Source organism: Lissotriton vulgaris, chromosome 4_1 (genome assembly GCF_964263255.1).
Source record: "Lissotriton vulgaris chromosome 4_1, aLisVul1.2, whole genome shotgun sequence".
Lineage (NCBI taxonomy): Eukaryota > Metazoa > Chordata > Amphibia > Caudata > Salamandridae > Lissotriton > Lissotriton vulgaris.
In genome coordinates this window covers 2,070,514,138-2,070,537,134 of record NC_141691.1, presented here as the reverse complement: position 1 = coordinate 2,070,537,134, position 22,997 = coordinate 2,070,514,138, and the positions used below count along the sequence as shown (strand labels likewise).

General features: G+C 44.1%; 1 pseudogene across 1 annotated transcript in view; it reads right to left on the bottom strand.

The window, feature by feature from the left end:
• Positions 1-3,040: 3,040 nt before the first annotated feature.
• The window catches only part of LOC147725031 (uncharacterized), a 134,047-nt pseudogene continuing 114,090 nt past the window's right edge, over positions 3,041-22,997 (bottom strand). The window contains exon 2 of the transcript XR_015309953.1: positions 3,041-9,650. The product of XR_015309953.1 is annotated as an uncharacterized LOC147725031 (transcript). The remainder of the gene's footprint in view (positions 9,651-22,997) is intronic.

Here is a 22,997-nt window from a genome sequence, read left to right as displayed (position 1 = left end):
AAGTCACTGGACTCAACTGACCCCCCCTCTTTTGTTGCTTCTCCAAATATGTACTTTGTTTGTGGCACCAAAGCTTACACCTGGCTCCCGAAAGGTTGGAGAGGCACTTGCTACATCGCTTTCGTCCTCCCCCCCACGTATGTAGCCCCTGCTGATCATCACCGACAGAGACGCGCAATTGACATTGGTCAAGCCGACTCTACTGGAGCACAGTTCCTGGATGCAGCGAAGGGACTTGTTCCTCTTTGGGGCCCGATGGCGAACAGCCGCGCCATCCGACATCTGACCCAGGCAATAGAAACAACCATCAACATCACAGCTGGCGCCCTCGCTAACAACACGGCTGAGCTTCAGGCGGTCCGCCTTGTGACCCTTCAAAATCGCTTGGTTCTAGACGTTGTTCTAGCCGATCGTGGAGGAGCATGCCGCATCATCGGATCTAGCTGTTGCACCTACGTGCCAGATAACTCGCCCTCAGTCTATAAGGCAATTGAGCACCTCCATAGACTTTCCTCAGAAGTTCATCAAGAGCAAGAAGGATGGTCACTTGGGAGCTGGTTTTGGGACACTCTGAAGGGCTGGGGATGGAGGTTGTTTACATTCATATTGATACCGATTGTGATACTATGTGGGTGTTGCCTAGGTATTCAATGCTTGCCATCTTTGTGTGCACTCATTTCTAACTGCTTGTGCCCTAAGACTTTGGACTTCCGAACTGAGCACTTGAGTCCCCTCTACGAGGTAGAAGTACGTGGCCTTATGGGGATAGACCCGAATTGACAAGTTGACGAGACATGTTAAAAGGGAGGACTGTGGAATTTTAGTTTGCGAACTGAACATCATCTGCGCCATCTTGTCATCCATGTACAATATGCACGGCAGCTATTTTAGGTACCATGGTCTCCCTGTTCACGATCGATCGCCAGCGCGCTCCCCTGACCATGCGAGCATCCCTTGCACACCCTGGCTGCCCCCGCTCTCACATGCACAAGTCGTAAACCCTCTCCTTCCGCATGACTCTGTCCTTGGGAGTTGCGCCCGCGCCTGACCAACACTTCCTTTCCTTTCATGAATACCTCTCCTTTGATGACCCCTTCCTCTGAATCCGATTGTCCGCACGGGTCCCAGGCCATCACCTAGCCGGGGGATACAGTTTATTGCGCCCTATTGTATGGAGTCGCTCCTCTTCAAAGGAGCTACTATTGATCCTGGCCTCCCCACCCCCTGGGATACGATCAGGTGCACACATCCTAAGAATCGGCGGAACACTCGGCCGCGTGATAGCCCCCTCCTATTGTATGTAGGGTGAGGACCTCTATTGTGGATACGTGTGGGGGTGGGCCTGAAACGGGGATTTCAAAGAGTCTTTTCTGCAATAAAGAATGTTCACATGTGATAAACCAGGGTATAAAAGGCCAGGCCTCAGAGAGGCTGTTAGAGCACCTCGAAACGATACCTTGTTGTCTGATCTGATGTGTTCTGCTCCGTCGGAATAAAAACTTCTGTTTCCTGCCTTCCAGTCTCCAGCGCCTGCCTCTTTGTTTGATAACTAGAATGGTATAGAGGGGGTTAGCGCCGGGCAACTTTGAAAAAGGCCATCAGCCCTACCTTTTTCCACAATATAATTTGAGGCAGGCAATTTCAGAGAGGGCAAGACCGGACCTAAAAAAGAATGTTGATGGCTTCTCCTTTTTTGTCCGCCCGGATTTCTGCCATGTCACGGTGGAGAGACGCTGGTGATTAAGGCAGATGATAAAACCATTTCAGGACAAGGGCATGCAGGCATACTTAATCAATCTGGCACAGCTGAAAATATTTAACAGTGGGAGAACCTTGTACTTCTCCTCCGAAGTGAAAGCTAAGGAATATTTGGACACACAAGGGGTTTAGTATTATCCGCAGATGTGAACAGGAATAACTCTATGGCAGACATGATTAATCTCAAAATCGGTTGAAATGGAAATCAGCAATAACGTTTGGGTGTGGTGTGTTGTGTTGTGTAGGGTGGTGGGGGTAATAGTGTCACAGGTACTAGGATGGGTTATTTAGAAATCTCCTCGGTCATTACTGCGAACCATCACGTGCACAGACCAGCAGGTTTGAGCGCCTCTGAAAAGAGGGGGTGGGAGGGGGGGTTGGAGGGGTTGGAGGGGTTGAAGGGGTTGAAGGGGGGAGGGGAGGGGAAGTGAGGAGGGGGGTGGCGGGGGGAAGCGAGGGAGCAGTGGGGGGGAACAAAAAAGAGAAAAACTTTGAGATGGAAATGAGTTTGATGTTGGCATATAGTAGATTCATGGATAACAGACAGGTCAGAAGATGAAACTATGTTAATAATGTCAAACATTAAGATATGTACCGTCAATGCAGGGGGGCTAAATGACTGGAAGAAACGTCAGAAACTGAACCACTTTGCTAAATTTAATAATATTGACATACTGTGTATACAAGAAACCCATTTGCCTTGGGCTAAAAGGAAGTTATTGAATATGCCCGGATATATACTGCTAGGATGCTCGTCACAATCATCTACAATAAGGGGGTGGCCATTATGGGGAAATGTAATGTGGGGAGGGGTGAGACGTACCAAAACGGATGGGTCCGGCAGATGGGCTCTGGTGGAATTGAATCTAAGCATTACATTGTGTGTGATCTATGGATCTAATGAAGATGAGCCAGCAGTATTTGACGAGCTAGAAGAGGAGTTGGCTAATTGGGGTACCCCTATGGTATTGTGTGGAGACATGAATATATCGGCTGATTGGAGGCAGGGAGGTGAATATACAGGACGCAAACATAAGGTATATAGGGCATTAGGCTCTCTATTACTGTCGCATGGTTTGACCGATGTATGGGGGGAAAAAGTGCCTTGGGACCCGGGTTTTACTTATTTCTCATATCCAGACCAGAACACTCTGGACCCTCTAACTGATCGCTGTAAATAGGACATGCCCTTTCGCTCTCTCACTCGTACTTGTCCAGAATAAGATAAGCAAGAGACACGAAGGAAGTTTATAATATTTATTTAAACTATTGTGCTCTAAGATGCAGTATCTGCACCACAATTAGACAACAAATGCATAACAAACATATCTTTAGCATGGTTTACAAACCATATACGATAAAAAAGCCCTGTCATATTATAAGACAGCATAGCCTAGCTCCCTCTTTCTACTGAAGCTAAATGTTTATATATTATAGCTCTCTGGCATTAGTGGCGGACACCGTACCTTAGCATACATAGGTGGCTGTTCTGCATCTCAGCTAGCGCAGCACTCTTGCTTCAGGACCTTTGCACAGTGTGTGTGTTTTCAAAACCCCTGTCCTCAGTTATATGACAAGATATGTTTGCTCACAAACAGCAGCTGCATTCTCTTGTTATGTCTAAGTGCTAGTGACTGACCAGAGAGAAAAGCAAGGGGCATTGTTGTTCAACCTTGTTTAGTGTATTCAGACTAAATCCCAGGAAAAGAATAAAATATAAAAAATATGTGCAGGTTCTGTGTGAAAATACAATGTGGCACAAAGGCAAGAGTGTTATGTAGTGCAAAATACAAGTGACCTACAATGTGCACAGTTAGGCTAATATAGGGAAAACGACAATGGTTCATGACAGAAACACACAACACCCTCCCTTTGGGCAGGATAATAGCACTAAATAGTATGAATGTAACTGAAAGATAAACAAACTCAAAGCATAGCTTGTAAAAGTCATATTCTGAATTTTTTTCAAAGGAATTGTCAATTTGGAAAAAAAATATTGAATCATGGTGATTTGGAAAAATCCATTGTGTCACTAGTCAATTCAAAGGCCAGGAACATAAAGCAGTCTGAATCAGCACAAGAAGAGTGATCCACAGCTCAAATAAAAAATTCCAAAGAACAGACATGATTCTCGTTCCCTGACAATGCTGGAATAATTCACGGACAACCTGCATCGTGTTAGTAGAGCCTGTATTCTGTGATCCATGTGCAGATGCACTTACTTCCTCAAAATGGGTGGCTTAAACCTCGTATTGTGAAGAAGTCGCAAACCCGAAGGACAATCCTGAAAATGGGCTCGCTAAGGGACCCATTACCAGTCCCATGTTTGAGGCAGCGGGTTTCTTGGAAGCCAGGCAAATATCCAGTGCCATTCAAAGGGGTACCAGAGACAGTGGAACAACGGTTGTACGCAGGTAAAATAGGCAGGCTGGAATGTTAAGAACCAGTTAAGATCCAGCTCTAGCAGTAGAAATATTCCATATATCTGAAGCATACGCTCACAATAGTGTTGGAGCTTTTTTAGTTAGAGAGGGCCCGCAAAAAGAACATCCATTGCGGAGAAGTAGAAATAGGATGAGAATGCTGCAAATAAGGAATAATAGCAGCAAAAAACCTCAGAATACACTGGAAAAATGGAATGGATAAAAGTCAGTATTATTCCTAAAACAGATTGGAACGAACAGACGAGGCCGGGGCCGACAACTTTAAAGAAGTGTGCAAGACCGGTTGTATTAGAGTTATTAAAAATTAGATGCATTAATTCGCCAAAATGCAGGGGAAGGTTTGGATTCAACAATGACTGGATTTCACTAGAAGTTCTAGCCACCTCCAATTCAGAGGTTTCGCAAGCAGATGTGAGAGCTACCTTATATTGAAACAATAATACTTTGAGTCTGCTTAGCTTGCTGAAGTCTTCCTTCAAAGTTGGAATGGAAGACGAGCTATCTGCAATCCCATGCGGACTGGGAAACAAGACGTTGTTGCAACATGTTACAAGCTGGGTAACAGACAAAATCTATGGGACTTCAGATCGTATTCCACAGCAATCTTGATCGCTAAGCATTAAATAACCCCATTTGAAAGGACCGTAATAAGGGGAAAAATTGCGGGAACTTAAATTGCTTTTAAATAAACAGGTCAAATTTGAAGCCGAAGGATTACATGCATGGTGGATTTTTAATATAATTGTAAACGAGTGAATGTCCAACAGATGAGTCACATTCTGCTCCAGTAAGGAAACTGCCTGACCGTCCCTCACCACAGGGGGTTCATAAGCAATATCTTTTTGGTCGACAAGAACGATGGTGGTGACAGACCGGTTATCAACTTAAGCGAGTTCAACGAATGGCTGGTCTATCGCCATTTCAAGATGGAGGGGATAAAACTCCTCCAAGACGTTCTCCGTCCGCAAGACTGGATGGTCCGCTTAGACCTCAAGAACGCGTATCTGGTGATTCTGATTTTTCCCCCCTCATAGACGTTTTAAAGCTGCTCTGCCAGGAGAGATGTTACACCTCGTCACAATCGTGGTGGCCCAATAAGTGTTGCAGTCCATGAGGAACACTTAACATATAGGCCCTGTGTACATCGGGTGTCATACATTAGGGACCAATGTATTAGAAAACGTATGTCAATTGGAGATAAGCCAATTAAACAAATACTTTAAGGGTCAGAGTACATGCAAAGAGGCCAGGAATGCAGGGTCCACAGGCACTGCACAGTCATCATTACACAGCACTAAACCCAGCAATAGTAGGGCAAAAAGTGTATGGGGAAAGCCTGAAAAAAAGAGTCTCTCACACTTATCTAAATAATTAAGCGTTGCTTTCGGCTTTTTACTACATACAACCAAACATTATAGCATTTCACCTACTCATGAAATAAAATAAGTCTTTAAAAAAACACAATGATACAGCATATTACATGTTACAGATCTTCACATGCCATGATGTTTTCTCATGAGAATTAGTTGTACATATTTTCTCAAGTCAGATACTTTGCATTGCATTGAAGCTTTAACATGGAATTTTGTCACAGTTAGAAATGTTTGAATATTGCTTTGTTGTTCCAAATACAATTTTGCACATTTACTTTCACAGGTGTGTGTCTACATGTGTGCATTTAAATTCATGATACAAGTAGTATTTTTTTAAAAGGACAAACAGTTGTCATGGCGAGGGAATATTAGAAAGTGAGTGTATGGGGTAATACGGACTTTAAAAAAGCTCTTGGTCTGACACCTTGGCGATGAGGAGCTTTACCTTCATACTTTCAACAATTACGCAAACAATTATATTTACCAGTCACGTACCCCTGTTCAGAGCAAGACAGCAATGTTTATAATATGAAGAAATTGTCAAATAATAGAATACATAAGGTGCAAGAGGGGACTCCTATTGTATTTTGGATCTCACTTCTGGATTCGCTTTTGTATCCATTCTATATCCAAAATACTGATATCTTGCTTCACTAGTATTCGACACTCTAGACTATGACAATTCTACAATGAACAGATTCTCTCATTATTTTACAATGTCTGCTTTCTTGTCAAGCTATTCTCCTGTTTGCCACAATGAATTGCCTTTAATGAGGGAATCTGAGTGAAGTTTTCCCTAGATTCGGAACAATGAAAAGATTTCTCATCAGTACGGATTCTCTGACAGGGATTTGTTATCAGTGAAGCTTTCCTCACATTCTCTGCATGGACACAGTTTCTCACCAGTGTGAGTTATTTGTTGTCTTAAGAAAGCTTTCTTCTTTGTGAAGCCTCTCCCACATTAAGTACACCAATGCAGTTTCTCACCTGTATGGATTCTCTGATGCTTCAAAAGTGAGATCTTCCAAATGAACCTTTTTCCACATTCAGTACACAAATAGGGTTTCTCACCAGTATGGATTCTCTGATGCTGAAGCAGCGCACCCTTCTCAGTAAAGCTTTTCCCACATTCTGTACACTGATAGGGTTTCTCACCAGTATGGATTATGTGATGCTTCAACAATGTGCTCTTCACAGCAAAGCTTTTCCTGCATTCTGTACACTGATGGGGTTTCTCACCAGTATGGATTCTCTGATGGTTCAACAGTGTGCCCTTTTCAGTAAAGCATTTCTCGCATTCTGTACACTGATAGGGTTTCTCACCAGTGTGGATTCTTTTATGTTTCAACAAATTGCTTTTCGCAGTAAAGCTTTTACCACATTCTATACACTGATAGGGTTTCTCACCCGTGTGGATTCTCTGATGATTCAACAAATTGCTTTTCTGAGGAAAGCATTTCAAGCATTCTGTACACTGATAGGGTTTCTCACCAGTGTGGATTCTCTGATGATTCAACAAATTGCTTTTCTGAGGAAAGCATTTCCAGCATTCTGTACACTGATAGGGTTTCTCACCAGTATGGATTCTCTGATGCTGAAGCAGCACACCCTTCACAGTAAAGCTTTTCCCACATTCTGTACACTGATAGGGTTTCTCACCCGTGTGGATTCTCTGATGATTCAACAAATTGCTTTTCTGAGGAAAGCATTTCCAGCATTCTGTACACTGATAGGGTTTCTCACCAGTATGGATTCTCTGATGCTGAAGCAGCACACCCTTCACAGTAAAGCTTTTCCCACATTCTGTACACTGATAGGGTTCCTCACCAGTATGGATTCTCTGATGATTCAACAGTTGGATCTTCTGAGTGAATCTTTTTCCACATTCTATGCACTGATAGGGTTTCTCATCATTATGGATTCTCTGATGCTTCAACAATATGCTCTTCTCAGTAAAGCTTTTCATGTGTTCTGTACACTGATAAGGTTTCGCACCAGTGTGATATCTCTGATGATTCAACAAATTGCTTTTTGCTGTAAAGCTTTTACCACATGCTATACACTGATAGGGTTTCTCAACAGTGTGGATTCTCTTATGATTCAACAAATTGCTTTTCGCAGTAAAGCTTTTACCACATTCTATACACTGATAGGGTTTCTCACCAGTGTGGATTCTCTGATGATTCAACAAAGTGCTTTTCTGAGGAAAGCATTTCCAGCATTCTGTACACTGATAGGGTTTCTCACCAGTATGGATTCTCTGATGCCGAAGCAGCACACCCTTCACAGTAAAGCTTTTCCCGCATACTGTACACTGATAGGGTTCCTCACCAGAATGGATTCTCTGATGATTTAACAGTTGGATCTTCTGAGTGAACCTTTTTCCACATTCTATGCACTGATAGGGTTTCTCACCAGTATGGATTCTCTGATGCTTCAACAATGTGCTCTTCACAGTAAAGCTTTTTCTGCATTCTGTACACTGATAGGGTGTCTCACCAGTATGGATTCTCTGATGCTAAGGCAGCACACCCTTCACTGTAAAGCTTTTCCGGCATTCTGTGCAATGATAAGGTTTCTCACCAGTGTGGATTCGATGATGCCTCAACAAATTGCTTTTTATAGTAAAGCTTTTGCCGCATTCTGTGCAATGATAGGGTTTCTCACCAGGGTGGATTCTTGATGATTCAACAGTGTGCCCTTCGAAGTAAAGATTTTCCTGCATTCTGTAAATTGAAAGGGTTGCTCGCAAGTGAAGAATATTTATGTTTCAACAAAGGGCTTTTCACAGTAAAGGTTTTCCTGCATTCTGTACACTGATAGGGTTTCTCACAAGTGTGGAATCTCTGATGCTTCAACAATGCGCTCTCCTCAGTAAAGCTTTACCCACAATCTGTACACTGATAGGGTTTCTTCCCATTATGAAGTCTCTGATGCACCAACAGTTTGCTCCTCGCAGCGAAGCGATTCTCACATTCCATACACTGATAGGGATTACCAGCTGAATGGGTTGTACGATGCATCATCAGTGTTCCGTTCTTACTGAAGCATTTCCTACATTCTGTACAGTGATAGGGCTTCGAACCAGTATGGATACGTATGGAATGTACTGTATGCTATTCCAGGGAAAGATTTTCTCACATTCAGTACACTGATAGGGTTCCACACACATTTTCTTATGCTTCACCAGTGTGCCCTTATCAGTTAATTAGATTCCCTTTTCTGTACAGTCACATGGTTTCTAACCAGTATGGACTTTACGACAACAGTGATTTCTTGTCAAGAAAGTTTATCCCACATGCATAACACTGAAAGAGTTTCTCACCAGCACAGATTATCTGTTGCTTTACCAGTGCACCATTCTCAGTGAAGCTAATCCTACATTCATGACAATTTAGAGCTCATCACCTGTATGGACTCTCTGGTCTCTCAACAGCTTCTTTGGTCCAGTGGAGCTTTTCCTACATTCTGCACAGTGGTATGAGCTATTCCCAGAAGAAACTATTTAATGCCTGTGCAGCGAAGTACCCTCAGTGCAGGTTTATCCACATTCCATATACAGCTAGATATTCGGTCTGGTAAGCATTCTCTGATATTTCAACAGAGATGTTCTGGGTGTCACCCTTTTCTCACACTTCTTATACTGGTATAGCTTATCCTCAGGATATTCAGATTAACTGCTCTAATTTCGCATTACAATTACAATTGTGGTAGTGCGGAGCGAAGCTTTTCTCCCAATCTGCAATAGTTTTTTTCTCACTAGAGCAGAACATCTGAGGTACTTATCAGATGTATAAATTCAGAACAAAGGTATTCACACTTGGTATACTCAAAGAGATGGTCTCTGGTGTGGGTCTTTTAAACTGTTAATAAAGATGAGCCCTGCATGAGCTTTTTCTCACATGAGGCCTGTGTTTCTCCCCTGAATGTAAATCGTAGGGTGTGTATCCAGGTCCACCCTCTAGCTGAGCATTTCTCAGACTCTAAACACTGATACGATTGTTCATCTGGTGATGCTGTCAAGAGCTTTTCTGGTGCTGGGGTGCAGCAGGTCTCTTCATCAGGTTCTTTGATTCTGTGAATGAGAAACGACTCTCTGTGAGGGTGGGAATTCAATCAGGTATCTGCTTTCATCAAAGGGACTATAAAAGACAGAGAAACTGGATGAAGATAGTGTGATTTTAAAGGGAAGAGACGCAGAAGGAGGGAAGAGAAAAGCAACAGGCTCTGCATTCAATATATTAAGGGTTAATGGTACAGTTAGAGCATAAATGTAAAGAGCAGTTTTCTGATTGGAACTGGTGAACTACTTGATCCAGTTGGTGCCTCTGCCAATCGGATCAGAACTGATCAGACTGTTCAGTTTTGAAAAAACGTGTGCCCCTAAACATGACACTTAACTGAATGCTAGCCCAGCTACGGCACCACTACTCCCAAGATTGACCAGTAATTTCTAGGCCTAGTAGAGTGTGTGAATGGTCCCTGCACTGACTCAGACTCCAAATACCAGATCCCTGGAATGCGCCACTGGATCCCCTCAAGGATCTTTACTGACTTTGTGAAGTAAACTTCCATAATGCAAATAATATTAGATTCCTTTTCTGAGTAAATTAGCAGTATTTCAAATCTAAGGACTTGTTTAATAACATTGCAGACCTACATTGTCCTAAGGCAAGTTAGTTATCGACCATAAAGCAGCGATGTGATGACGTGCCATGCCATTTAAAAAATCCAGAGAACAGACACAGACAACTGATCTCTGGAGGAATATATTCTATATTTATTAATCCACTACAAAAGACACATCCTTGAATCATAAATCACGCAAGCATACATGGGAGTATAAAGCCAAGAATGATTTATGATCCCAACACAGGCAGCCCAACCTCACAGAGAGCATCTGGGATCTAAGACAGCCAAGGCCTGGTACTGTGAGGAACGGTAGACAACATCCTTCTCTCCCTAGAAAAGAACCCCGGACCATGAGAGCCTCCCCAGCCTTGGCAAGTAAGTTATGCCACTTAGGAAGCACACTCACACCCATCAGCAATCTTTTCCTGAAGGTTCCCCCACCATAGCACCATGCTGTTCCAGGGGAACAGGGGTTGGGGTAATAGGTACGATAAAGGTTCAGAGAGATCTGGGAGGGTGACACCCACCTCTGCCAGGAACTAAGCATTGGCGGATTTCGCGGATCCACGATCCGCGAATTTGCGGATTTGCGGATCCGCATAATCCGCGAATTTGCGGATTCGCAGATTTTTTTAATGGGGGGGTCTTCTGCGCGGCCTCGACGAAGCTCACAACTGTTTTTGGGCTGATGAATGAGTCACTGAATTTGAGCTTCAACTAGTACCAGCGACCATGTGTGTGTTACTATGCAATCGCCCCGAAGGGCGCAGGGGTCCCTTGAGTGAGCTGTCCATCATAGTGGGTAAATGGCGGGAAGACGGTGCACACCGCGAGTGTGTGAGCGGGGCCAAATGGACGGGGATTCCATGCAAGTTCACATGCCTCTTGTGTGTATAAAAGGTCAGAGACCGATCAGAGCAGCAGATCAAGAGAAAGAAGCTCCTGGTCACAGGAACAGCACGAGGATTGCGCTTGTAAAAGTCAAGAATGCAAAGGCCTCTATCCAGCATCACAGCTGATTTTCGACTGTAGATTTGGGAAGAAGTCACACCTGCCCAGCCTCGACGACGCTCCCTTGAGTGAGCTGTCCATCCATTATCTTTCTGTAACTATTTTAGGATGGCGCCGGAAAGCTGCCAGCGCCATCCTAAAATAGTTACTAAATTAGTTTCACTAATAGATCAAATAAAGCAGGTGCTCGAGCACCTGCTTTATTTTATCTATTAGTGCTTCCTGTGCTTCCTGTTGAAGCTAACTTAGTAACTATTTTAGGATGGCGCTGGCAGCTTGCCGGCGCCATCCTAAAATAGTTACAACAACAACTTCAAGCTTGAAGGCTTGAACTTTTGCCCCCCGAATCCGCCGCTCGCAGATTCGTGGATTTTCGGTAAATTCGCGGATTGCGGATTTACCGAAAATCCGCGAAATCTGCGAGCGGAACGGATTTTGCGCTCACGCTTACCAGGAACCACTGAGCATGCTCACCATAGAGTTGACTGCTGTGCAAAGAGTCACCACCCTAAAACTGAGCATGACAGGGAGTGTCTGACCACCTCCCTACAGCATGGTCTAAATGTTGTTACCTTAGTAGTGCGAGGAATGTGAGACCCAAAATAGAGACCTGGTCCTGAACACACAAAAACTGGCCCTAGACTAACCCCAGAAAACCTTTCATTCATACATTTTCTACACAAGCATTTTGCCACAAAGTCAGTCTCTCACTCTTTGTCCAGACACTCCCCCAAAAATTATTTTCCAGCTCTCTATGCATTCCACACATTCAAGGGAGAAACATGGACATTCCAGAGTGGATAGTCCACAGAGAATAAAGCACTTTCCAGAGAGAGCTCAGATCTACAACAAAGTAGGATCTGACATGACATGTGCCCTGAGGTGTGGGGGTGGGGCAGAAATCATAACCTACATCAGCACACCAAGCAACACAATGTGCCCAGTAACGAGTCTTGGCACAGAAGTAACGTGCCGCCCGGATGACGTCTGCCACTCTAACTGCAAATCAAGAGTGCTCGCATTTCCTTGCTCAGTATCAAACCACGAAGGTGGAGAAATGTTTTTCCAGGTTTTATTTCTTTAACCCACATCAGGCCTATTCTGACATTGAGGTGCTTTATGATTCAATACAATTTAAAGTGAACACTAGATGTACCAGTGATTTCAGAGGTAACTTGTTCAGTTAAAAGTGCTTATAGAGAGCACGTACACCAAACAGTTTCTTTACAGTAGGGGTCAAAGGAATCCTGCAGCAAGCTAATTCAGTCATAGGCCTGGTGGTACTGAGGTTCCGTGACGATTTGAACCAGTGTTTTCAATATTGTCGGAAATACATAATATTGGTATCAGCGAACCGCAAATGATCCATTTAGCATATCCTGGTGTTTTCGCTATGCTACGAGCAAGAGTACTCCTGCTACAAACACATTTCCGATCTACCCATGGCATCCATCTTAGAACATGGCAGCCATTTTGTGTTTCTTGCCCTCACATACGCAATAACCTCTGATTTCTCCATTTCGATTAAGGACACGCAGGCTTAGCCGGAGATTCACCTCTCTAGTGACACGTGCACCTTAGAACAGAACATGCTGTAGCTGCATGACTCGACAAAGGCTGCCTCCTCTGCCCGAGGCCAGTCCTGCTATACTGGTTCTTGTGTTCGTTGGCCTGATCACGATTAGGCAGCCGAGGCTGGTAACCTTGCCCATTTACAACCTACAAACATCCCTTATCCTGCTTTTCTATCTTCTGCACCTGGCTCTGCTCCTTTCCTTCTGGGCCTTTATTAGGGGGAGGTAACAAAATTTACGATGAGGCGGTCCGGGTCTTGAATGAAAAGTTGACATGAGATTATGATGGAAAAGTGGGAACCCCTCGTTCGTAATGTTTTGACATCAGATATTATCGACGATTCCTGTGCAACGCCAAATATTTATTGTTTAGGACACAAAGGTTTGGGAATGTATTACATGTAAAGAATTTGCCTCAAGCTCAAATTTTAGTATATAAGGAGCAACCCTCTTTGTACAAATTGAACAGTCTCCTAGACTCTGCCCGTGTGTAGATTCTGTGATTTCTGTGTCCCTGCAGTAATAAACCTTTGGTCTTTGACGCCACCATCGAGAAGCCCGTGTTTCTGTTTATTTGTGCACCGAGACAGGTGGAACTCCGGGGTCTTCGGGTGTTATCCCTGACACCTCTGGACGGAACCAAAAAGTCCAGAACTCCAATTGGCGCCCCACGTGGGGCGGCGTCATTCGGTACCGGTCCAAAAGCCTGAAGAGTTCGAGAAGCTTCGTGTGAAGATTCCTGAGGGAGGCGCCCCACTTCATCGATCCCGGCATATCGCAAAAGTGGCCCGACGTTCTCTTCCACGAGGGTTCCCGTTCAGGACGGCTGCAGTGGGCCGTTGCCTTGACCGTCGCCCTGTCTTGGACCCGAGGTGCAGTCCTTAGTACGGCGAAACGTGACGGGTTTCTCCTTGGTGACGTCTTCAGTGCCTCAGTTAAGTATTTAGTGGTTGCTCGTTGGTTACTTCGTGAGGGTTGTTAAAATCCTTTTTGGTTCTTGGTTTGGTTTGGTTTCGTAAGATTATCACTGGTTGTCCTGGTTACGATAATCTATTGGTTTAGTTTGGGTATCGATACATCAGTTCGCTTTTGGTAGGCCTAAGTTCTTGGTTCAAGTGCATATATCTGTTTCTTGTTTTGTTCGTTCTGTGTTCCGGATTGCAAAATGGTAAGTCGGAAAAATTGTATGTTGTCGTGTTTTGGTTGCAACAGTGATTCACGATTGGAGGACTCATGTCTGGTTCCTCCGATTGGGACTCCTCTACATGATCTTTATTGTAAGTTTGGTGTGGGTCCTATATCTTATAATGAGGTGTGGGTCCGCTATACGGAAAAGGATGGTGTCCTTAGTTGGCCACTGCATGGTAGTTTTGAACCCGAAATCCTTGATAATTTGGAAGCGAAATTGTTTAAAAAGAAAGCCCGGCCGGCAATGTTTGATTCTTTCCGTTTCTGGCGAAAAGAATCTAAACAGAGAGAAATTAAAAGGTTGAAGAAAGAACAAAAAGAGCAAGAGTTGACTTTAGAACAGGCTGTTAAGCAGCTGCAAGTCAACGAGTCTGAGAAGACCGTAGAGGTGGCTACTAGAGAGCATAATTTAGCGATTGACAAGTGCTATCCTGCCTTGCCATCGAGCACAACTAAGATAGTAGAGGACCCCGAGAGCGATCCTGTGTTGTCTTACTTGTTACGGTCACCCCCACCGTATGCACAGGGTGCTACGGCTCTGCCTGTACCGAATGTTCTATTGCCGGTTGCTGGACAACCTGGTATTCCTGCTCCTGCTCCTCAGAATCAAGGTCCTGTACCTCCTGTAATTAATGTGAATATTCCTTCGGCACCCCCTCTTCCTGGGTTGCCGGCTTCTTTGCCTATACCTGTATCGCTTACACCTACTGTTTCACAAGCTATCCTACTCGATACTCCTACTGTCCCGCTATCTGTTCCAACTGCTACTGTGTTCTCCGCATCTGCCAGCATTATGACTCCGCTTTCTGTTCGTCGAAGAATCACTGATTCTGTCTCTAATATTCTGTCTCCTTTCTATAAAACTTTAATTAAAACTCCTGCCTCTGACTCTGTACAGAGACGTAGTCAGCTCCCAAGTACTGAGGAACGGGGAATATTAGATTCCACGGCTCTCCGATGGGTTTCGAAGAGTAGGAGATATAGTACGAGAGATGTACTAGATACATTTATGCAATGGAAGGAACCAACGCAACGATATGTTTTTGACGAGATGTGCTCCCTGTTGCGTGATGAGTTAGAAGAAGATGATTCTGAATCGAACCTAGAAGAATTAATTAATGTTCAGAAAGAGTTTGCTGCAGGTATGATAGTGGGTCAAGATATAAAAGAAGCGATGGAACTGATCTTAAGCTATAGGAATGATCCATCTCTTCGTTCACCGAGAGATTTGGAGAAACAAAGTACGAAGCTGAATCGCCAATATCCATTGAGGGAGGTTCCTCCAATTTGGCGCGAAGCTGTGCAAGCTGATGCTATTAATGGTATTGCAGCCGCTCCGGCGCAATTCCAGAGAGTGTGGATACACATTCCGTGGAAGCGAGCCGAAGTGCTAGCAGTGAAACAGGCCTTGCCAGATCCCCGTAAAAATCCTGCCGGATACTATAAGGAATTAGCACAGACAGTTGAGGCTTGTGTAATGAATCTAGCGGACATCGACATGTTATTTGGGAATGTAGTTCCGCAACCAATTTGGGCAAAAATTCGTAAAGAAAATCATCCAGTTGCCCTAGGTGGTGATTGGGCAGCTATCATAGCAGCGGATGGTCAGCAAATAGGTGGTTCCAAACCCGAACCTCTAATTGCTAATCTTCCAGGTAGGATAATCGACTTAATGAAGACTTTGATGCCAGCATTGCGTGTTAACTGGGACAAGTTGTCCGCATGCAGGCAAAAGAAAGACGAAAGTGTCTCCGACTTCTTCACAAGATTCGAAGAGACTTTTGTAGATCATAGTGGTCAGGATATGAGCACAGAAGGAGGACAGAGATTGTTTGTCGACAAATTTGTACACAATCTGCTACCAGAGCTCTGCAATAAATTGAAAGATTCCGAAAGTGCGTGGGCTGTCTCTACAACTGCGCAAATACTTGCAACTGCACAGTATTATGAAAACAGGGATAAAGAGGAGAAAGAGAAATCAGATAAGAAAACGAAAGACTTAAAGACTAAAGTTCTTTTGCAACTGGCATATCCGCCTCGTATGACTCAGACTAATACACAGCAAGGGTCGTATCAAAGGACAGATTATGGTTCCCAGAGACCACAATATCAATGGAATCAGTGTGCGTACTGTAAGAAAGAGGGTCACTATAAGAATGAGTGTCCAGTCTTAGCGCAAAATAACGCAGCCGCAGCTCAGAGAGGTCGTGGTGGTTTTGTGCAAAAATCTAGAGGTCGAGGACGAGGTACTATGCCACCACAAACGAATGATCGCCCTTCTAATCACTTTGATCAACGAAATGGACAGTCTGCCCAACAAAATAGATCTCAACAGTATCATGTTGAAGACTATTGTGAAGTGAGTGAAGGATTTCAGCAAAATGAGTACTAGGACAGCCATGGACAGAGAGAGGGAGTAGTATCAGTTCCAGTGGATCAGAGTGGGCCTTATGTCGCAGTAGCAACATCAGGTGTAGTCGAACCGTTTCTGTTGGATACTGGTGCAGCAAAAAGTTCTATCATTCATGCAAAACTCCCTGGCGCACCTTTGTCCGGCTTAACAAATGTTTCTGTAGGTTTTTCAGGCGCCCCTGTTTACAATCCCATATCTGGTCCTTTGTCTATTTCTGTTGGACCGTGTCAATTGAAAGCACCTTTGATTTTGACGACAGGTTGTAATGAAAATCTGCTTGGTTTAGACTTGTTAAAACGCCTATATGCGACATTGTACTGTTCTCCGGAAGGAGTACAGCTTACGTTGGGTAAAAGAATCACCTCTCCGATGTACTTGTCAATGGATGCACTCCCGCCGGAGCTGCGTTCACTCCCTGATACTCTTTGGGCGACTGGTCCTAATGATGTAGGCCTTTTGGAAATACCACCATATGTAGTCACGTTGAAAGCAAATGTAAAATTTCCACGAATTCCTCAATACAAAATCTCTAGTGAAGGTGAACGTGCACTTTTATTAATTGTACAAGATTTGATTAAGAAAGGTGTGATTGAAGAAACTAGAGGAAATGTCTGTAACAGTCCTGTATTACCGATTTTGAAACGAACTGATCCTACAAAGCCTCCAGTATATAGATTTGTTATCGATCTCAGAGAGGTTAATAAGATTGTGGTTCCACAGTTTCCTGTGGTTCCAGACATTACTGCCTTGTTAACGTTGATTCCTGCTACAGCCACATGGTTTTCAGTCATCGACTTAAAGAATGCCTTTTTCAGCATTCCGATAGCCGAAGAAAGTAGAGATATTTTCGGCTTCTGTCTAGGAGGTCGAAGCTTCAGATTTAAACGCGCTCCACAAGGCTATTGTGAAAGTCCGTCCATTTACAGCCAGGCATTAAAAAGTCAGTTAGATTCTTTTATACTTCCTCCAGGTTCTGCTCTAGTACAGTATGTAGATGACCTTCTAGTGGCTGCTGATGACAAAGAAACTTGCAAAGCAGCTACGATTTCGTTATTGCATCATTTGTCCAATTTGAATCACAAGGTGTCACCTTCGAAAATGCAATACTGCTGCCAAGAAGTGACCTACCTAGGTCATCTCTTGTCAAAGGAGGGAAGGAAGTTGACCCCAGAAAGAATAAAAGCAATTACGCAGATGAGTGTTCCTCATACACAGAGAGAAGTACGTGCCTTTCTAGGTATTACCTCTTACTGTAGGCAGTGGATCCCAAATTTTTCTCTTTTAGCAAAACCATTAGTAGCTTTGACTGGGAAAAATGTTCCGAGTCCGGTGCCGTGGTCTGCTGAATGTCAGGAAAGTTTTTCTGAGTTACGGAAAGCATTGTGTTCAGCTCCTGTATTGGGTACACCAGATTACAGTAAGCCATTCACGCTCTATGTTCACGAAAGAGAAGGTTGCGCGTTGAGTGTTCTGACACAGAAATTCGGTGATAAACAACACCCTTGTGCATATTTTTCATCAACATTAGATCCGGTAGCTAGAGCGTTACCTAGTTGTTTGAGAGCTACAGCGGCAGCTGCAGCTTCCATTCGACAATCTGCTGGTTTGGTGATGAATAACATGCTAGTGGTCATGGTTCCTCATGCTGTGGATACGCTCATGAACAGAACCAAGACAAAACACCTTACCAGTGCTAGATTATCTGGCTACGAGTTGACACTGCTAGCAAGTCATATTCAAATCAAAAGATGCAATGTATTGAATCCAGCAACATTGTTGCCGACTAATCAAGAGTCGAGTGATTCCGAGCCCCATGATTGTTGTTTCAGAACTGAGGAAGAGACAAAAGGACGAATTGATTTAAAAGACACTCCGTTATCAGATCCAGATGGCACGTTGTATGTGGATGGGTCATGTTTTAAACTGGAGAATGGTGATGTGACCGCTGCTTATGCAGTAACGACTTTGAGTACGATTGTGGAGACTGCGAGAGTGAGTCAGAATTCTGCCCAAGCTGCAGAATTAATCGCTCTAACAAGAGCGTGTGTTTTAGCTAAGGGAAAGAGAGTGAATGTGTTCACAGATAGTCAGTACGCATTCGGCGTGGCCCATAGTTTTGGCCGTTTGTGGAAAGAAAGAGGTTTCATTACGTCCCATGGGACTAAGATTCAACATGGTCAGCTAGTTAACGACTTGTTGGAATCTCTAACCTTGCCGACTGAAGTTGCAATTGTGAAATGCAGTGCTCATAAAGCAATCACGGATGATGTTGGTCGTGGGAATGCTTTTGCTGATGAGACTGCTAAACAGACAGCTAGAGATATGATGAGTAGAATGTATGTTGCTACGTCTGCTAGATGGATTTCCGAGTCTGGAATGTGTGAGGATACAGTGGAAAGTGTGAAAGAGATTCAGAAAGAGGCAACTGAGGAGGAAAAGCGTGCATGGAAAGAAAGTACGGGCAAGTTGGATTCGAGTGGGTGTTGGATCGATTTGTCGGCACAACAGCGTTGGATGTTGCCTGATGCGTATGTGCTCGCTGTGGTGACAATGGCACATGGAGTAGCGCATATAAGTTCTAAAGGAATCTGTAAGATGTTAGCTCCAGTTTGGAAGAATGATGGAATTAGTAAATGTGCAGAGAGAGTGGTGAAAAATTGTATGGTATGCCTGATGCATAATCCTGGCAAGGGAACCTCTACACCTGCTGGTCATTTCGCTCCTCCTTCCTGCCCCTTTGAAGTAATTCAGCTAGATTTCATACACATGGATCGTTGTAACAATCTAAAATACGTCCTGGTGGTAGTCTGTGCATTTTCCAGATGGATCGAAGCATATCCACTGAAGGACAATACTGCCCTATCAACTGCCAAAATTCTTCTCAAAGAATATTTCCCTAGATACGGAATGCCACGGATTGTATGGTCAGATAACGGAAGTGAGTTTATAGGGAAAGTTATGCAGAGTGTGTGTGTCGGTTTAGGCATAAAACAAAAGTTCCACAGTGCAAACCATCCCCAATCTGCTGGTTTAGTTGAGGGCTACAACGGCACCCTCAAACTAAAACTAGCTAAAATACAGGCATCCACGGGTTTATCCTGGCCAGACGCACTACCCTTGGCTTTGTTATCCACGAGAGCGACTGTGCATTCTAGAGTAGGGCTTAGTCCATATGAAATTGTCTTTGGCCGTCCTGCTAATATTTGGGGAGTGCCAAGGCCAAAGGAATTTTGTTCTCTGGAATATCCAATGTTGATTGACTACCTTTACGACTTGACTGCTAAATTGAGTCTTATTCACCAACAGGTTTTCGACGCATTGCCAAAGCCTCCGGAGAGTCCAGGGCATCAGCTGAAACCAGGTGACCACGTTGTGGTACGAAATTTTGCGAGGACGAAGAACCTTCAGCCCAGATTTGTTGGCCCCTTCCAGGTGTTATTGGCGACGAGAACTGCTGTTCGTGTGGCTGGTCGCAAGCATTGGATCCATGCAACACACGTCAAACGTGTGCCCCTGCCACTTCCTTATGACAATTGGATTAAGAAGGGAATTGGTGCCTCTGAATTCGAGCAAACACCCAAGTGGGCCCCTTTCAGCGATGCCGAATTGATAACTGACACTTCGAACTCTGATTCTCCTCCTGAAACTACTCCTTTGAACTCTGAACATTTGACCTCTGCATCAGAAGAAACTCTGCCATCTGCGAACCTGAACACTGCACCATCTACTAATGATACACTGTTTCCTGATCAAACAGTTCCTGCAAAACTAAGATACAACTTACGATCTCGTAATATGGACAAATAAAGCAGGAAACTGCCTATTGTGATATTTGAATTTTGAAACTTTTGCCATCAGCCAGGAAGTTTGCTATTGTTTTATTGTTTTTAAAAATTGCCTTGCCGTCTGGGTAGCCGTAGGGTTGTGGCTGTGTGCCTAGTTGAATCTGCAGGGATCAGACACAAGGTCGATCTTTCTGTTGGTTCTGGGAACTCCCAGGGCTGATAGAGGCATTTTCATCTACGTACACATCATCAGTGGTCGCGAGCGGATTGTAGAAGATGGAGCTTCCTGCGCTGCAACGAGAAAATGTGATTTATGTTCGCAGAAACAGACTTTACAGAATTCTTCACAGCAAATGTTTTCTGATGCAATGTGCTATTACATTTTTAATTGTTTTAATAACGTTGGTGGGTGGAATCGTTTTTGGTATAAATTTAATCTTTGTGCCAGTAACTACAGTACCTCCCCTTGATCCTGCTATCTCTACTGTTTCTTCTATACACTCTTTTCACTCATTTCCTGAACATGAGCAAGCTCGACGCTCAGAATTTATCAATAACACTTTCATACAGCTCTTGCACCAACACCAACTGGTAGTTAACACTACAGACTGCTGGGTGTGTGGCTTGATACCCCACACTATGGATAAAGGCATTCCCTATCTGGTTTTGCCTTTTAGCTATAATGGATCATTTCAGGCCTTTCAAACCATCTTTGCTTATGCCCTTGAAACCTATCCTCCACGTCCACCACGTTCCACTAAATATAACTCTGCCAACAAAGCTTTAGTCCAGGGAATTATTGACATGATCAAGGACGTCAATAATACTCCATCTTACCCTAGAGACGAATTACGAGTATATTTGAGTTGGAATTCTTCAGAGTATCGCCTTAGTTTGGGAGAAAGCAAGCGTAAAATCTCCACTCCAATCTGGGTCGTACCTCACCGAGGTCAGGTCTGTTTGCAAGGTAATGGGAGAAATCCGAGAGCTCAGCTAGGGAGGAGTGAGTGCGTTGAGACTTATGTGTTTCCGTCTAACTTTTCCCCCGCTTTTCTTACTGCTAGGGGTACCTACTTCATCTGTCAAGACAGAGCGTATACATGGTTGCCTGCTGACTTTTCAGGGTCATGTTATATTGCTCGATTGTTGCCTCCGACATACACTGCTTCATCTGATTATCACAAGACCAGAGTAGCAAGGGGTGTTTTCAGTAAAGAAGACACCGCTGGTCAGGAAGCTGGAGACTTCTTCAAAGGTTTCCTTCCGTTCTGGGGGCCTATGGCCAATAGTAGAAACATACGTCAGCTAACACGGGTAGTTGAATCTACTATTACCGAAACTGCTGGTGCCCTTAGCAACTTGACAGCTGAGCTTCAGGCGGATAGACTCATGACGTTGCAGAACCGTATGGTCCTAGACGTAATACTTGCAGATCGAGGTGGAGTATGCAGAATGATCCAATCGAGCTGCTGTGTCTTTATTCCCAATAATGCTCCAACAGTTTATGAGGCGATCTCTAAGCTACACAAGATTTCCGACTCTATACACGTAGACAAGGGAAACTGGTCCTTCTTGGAGTGGTTTTGGACTCTGATATCAGCGTGGGGATGGAAGGTTCTGATGGTCATTGGTGTCATCTTAGTATTCCTATTCTCATGCTGCCTGATTATCCAGTGTGGTCCCGCTTTGTGTAGTCTCTGTGCTGCAACCTGTTTTAGAAAATCACCTGCGTTTGGAGAAAAGGCACGAGAAAGGATGATGATACAACAGCATGTCACTGACCTGATGAGCATAGAACTAGATTCTGACATAGACTGAGAAATTGCCTATGTAAGGGCAAAAGGAGGGCTGAGGTTCTGTGACGATTTGAACCCGTGTTTTCAATATTGTCGGAAATACATAATATTGGTATCAGCGAACCGCAAATGATCCATTTAGCATATCCTGGTGTTTTCGCTATGCTACGAGCAAGAGTACTCCTGCTACAAACACATTTCCGATCTACCCATGGCATCCATCTTAGAACATGGCAGCCATTTTGTGTTTCTTGCCCTCACATACGCAATAACCTCTGATTTCTCCATTTCGATTAAGGACACGCAGGCTTAGCCGGAGATTCACCTCTCTAGTGACACGTGCACCTTAGAACAGAACATGCTGTAGCTGCATGACTCGACAAAGGCTGCCTCCTCTGCCCGAGGCCAGTCCTGCTATACTGGTTCTTGTGTTCGTTGGCCTGATCACGATTAGGCGGCCGAGGCTGGTAACCTTGCCCATTTACAACCTACAAGCATCCCTTATCCTGCTTTTCTATCTTCTGCACCTGGCTCTGCTCCTTTCCTTCTGGGCCTTTATTAGGGGGAGGTAACAAAATTTACGATGAGGCGGTCCGGGTCTTGAATGAAAAGTTGACATGAGATTATGATGGAAAAGTGGGAACCCCTCGTTCGTAATGTTTTGACATCAGATATTATCGACGATTCCTGTGCAACGCCAAATATTTATTGTTTAGGACACAAAGGTTTGGGAATGTATTACATGTAAAGAATTTGCCTCAAGCTCAAATTTTAATATATAAGGAGCAACCCTCTTTGTACAAATTGAACAGTCTCCTAGACTCTGCCCGTGTGTAGATTCTGTGATTTCTGTGTCCCTGCAGTAATAAACCTTTGGTCTTTGACGCCACCATCGAGAAGCCCGTGTTTCTGTTTATTTGTGCACCGAGACAGGTGGAACTCCGGGGTCTTCGGGTGTTATCCCTGACACCTCTGGACGGAACCAAAAAGTCCAGAACTCCAGTACAGCCACGTTTTTAAAAG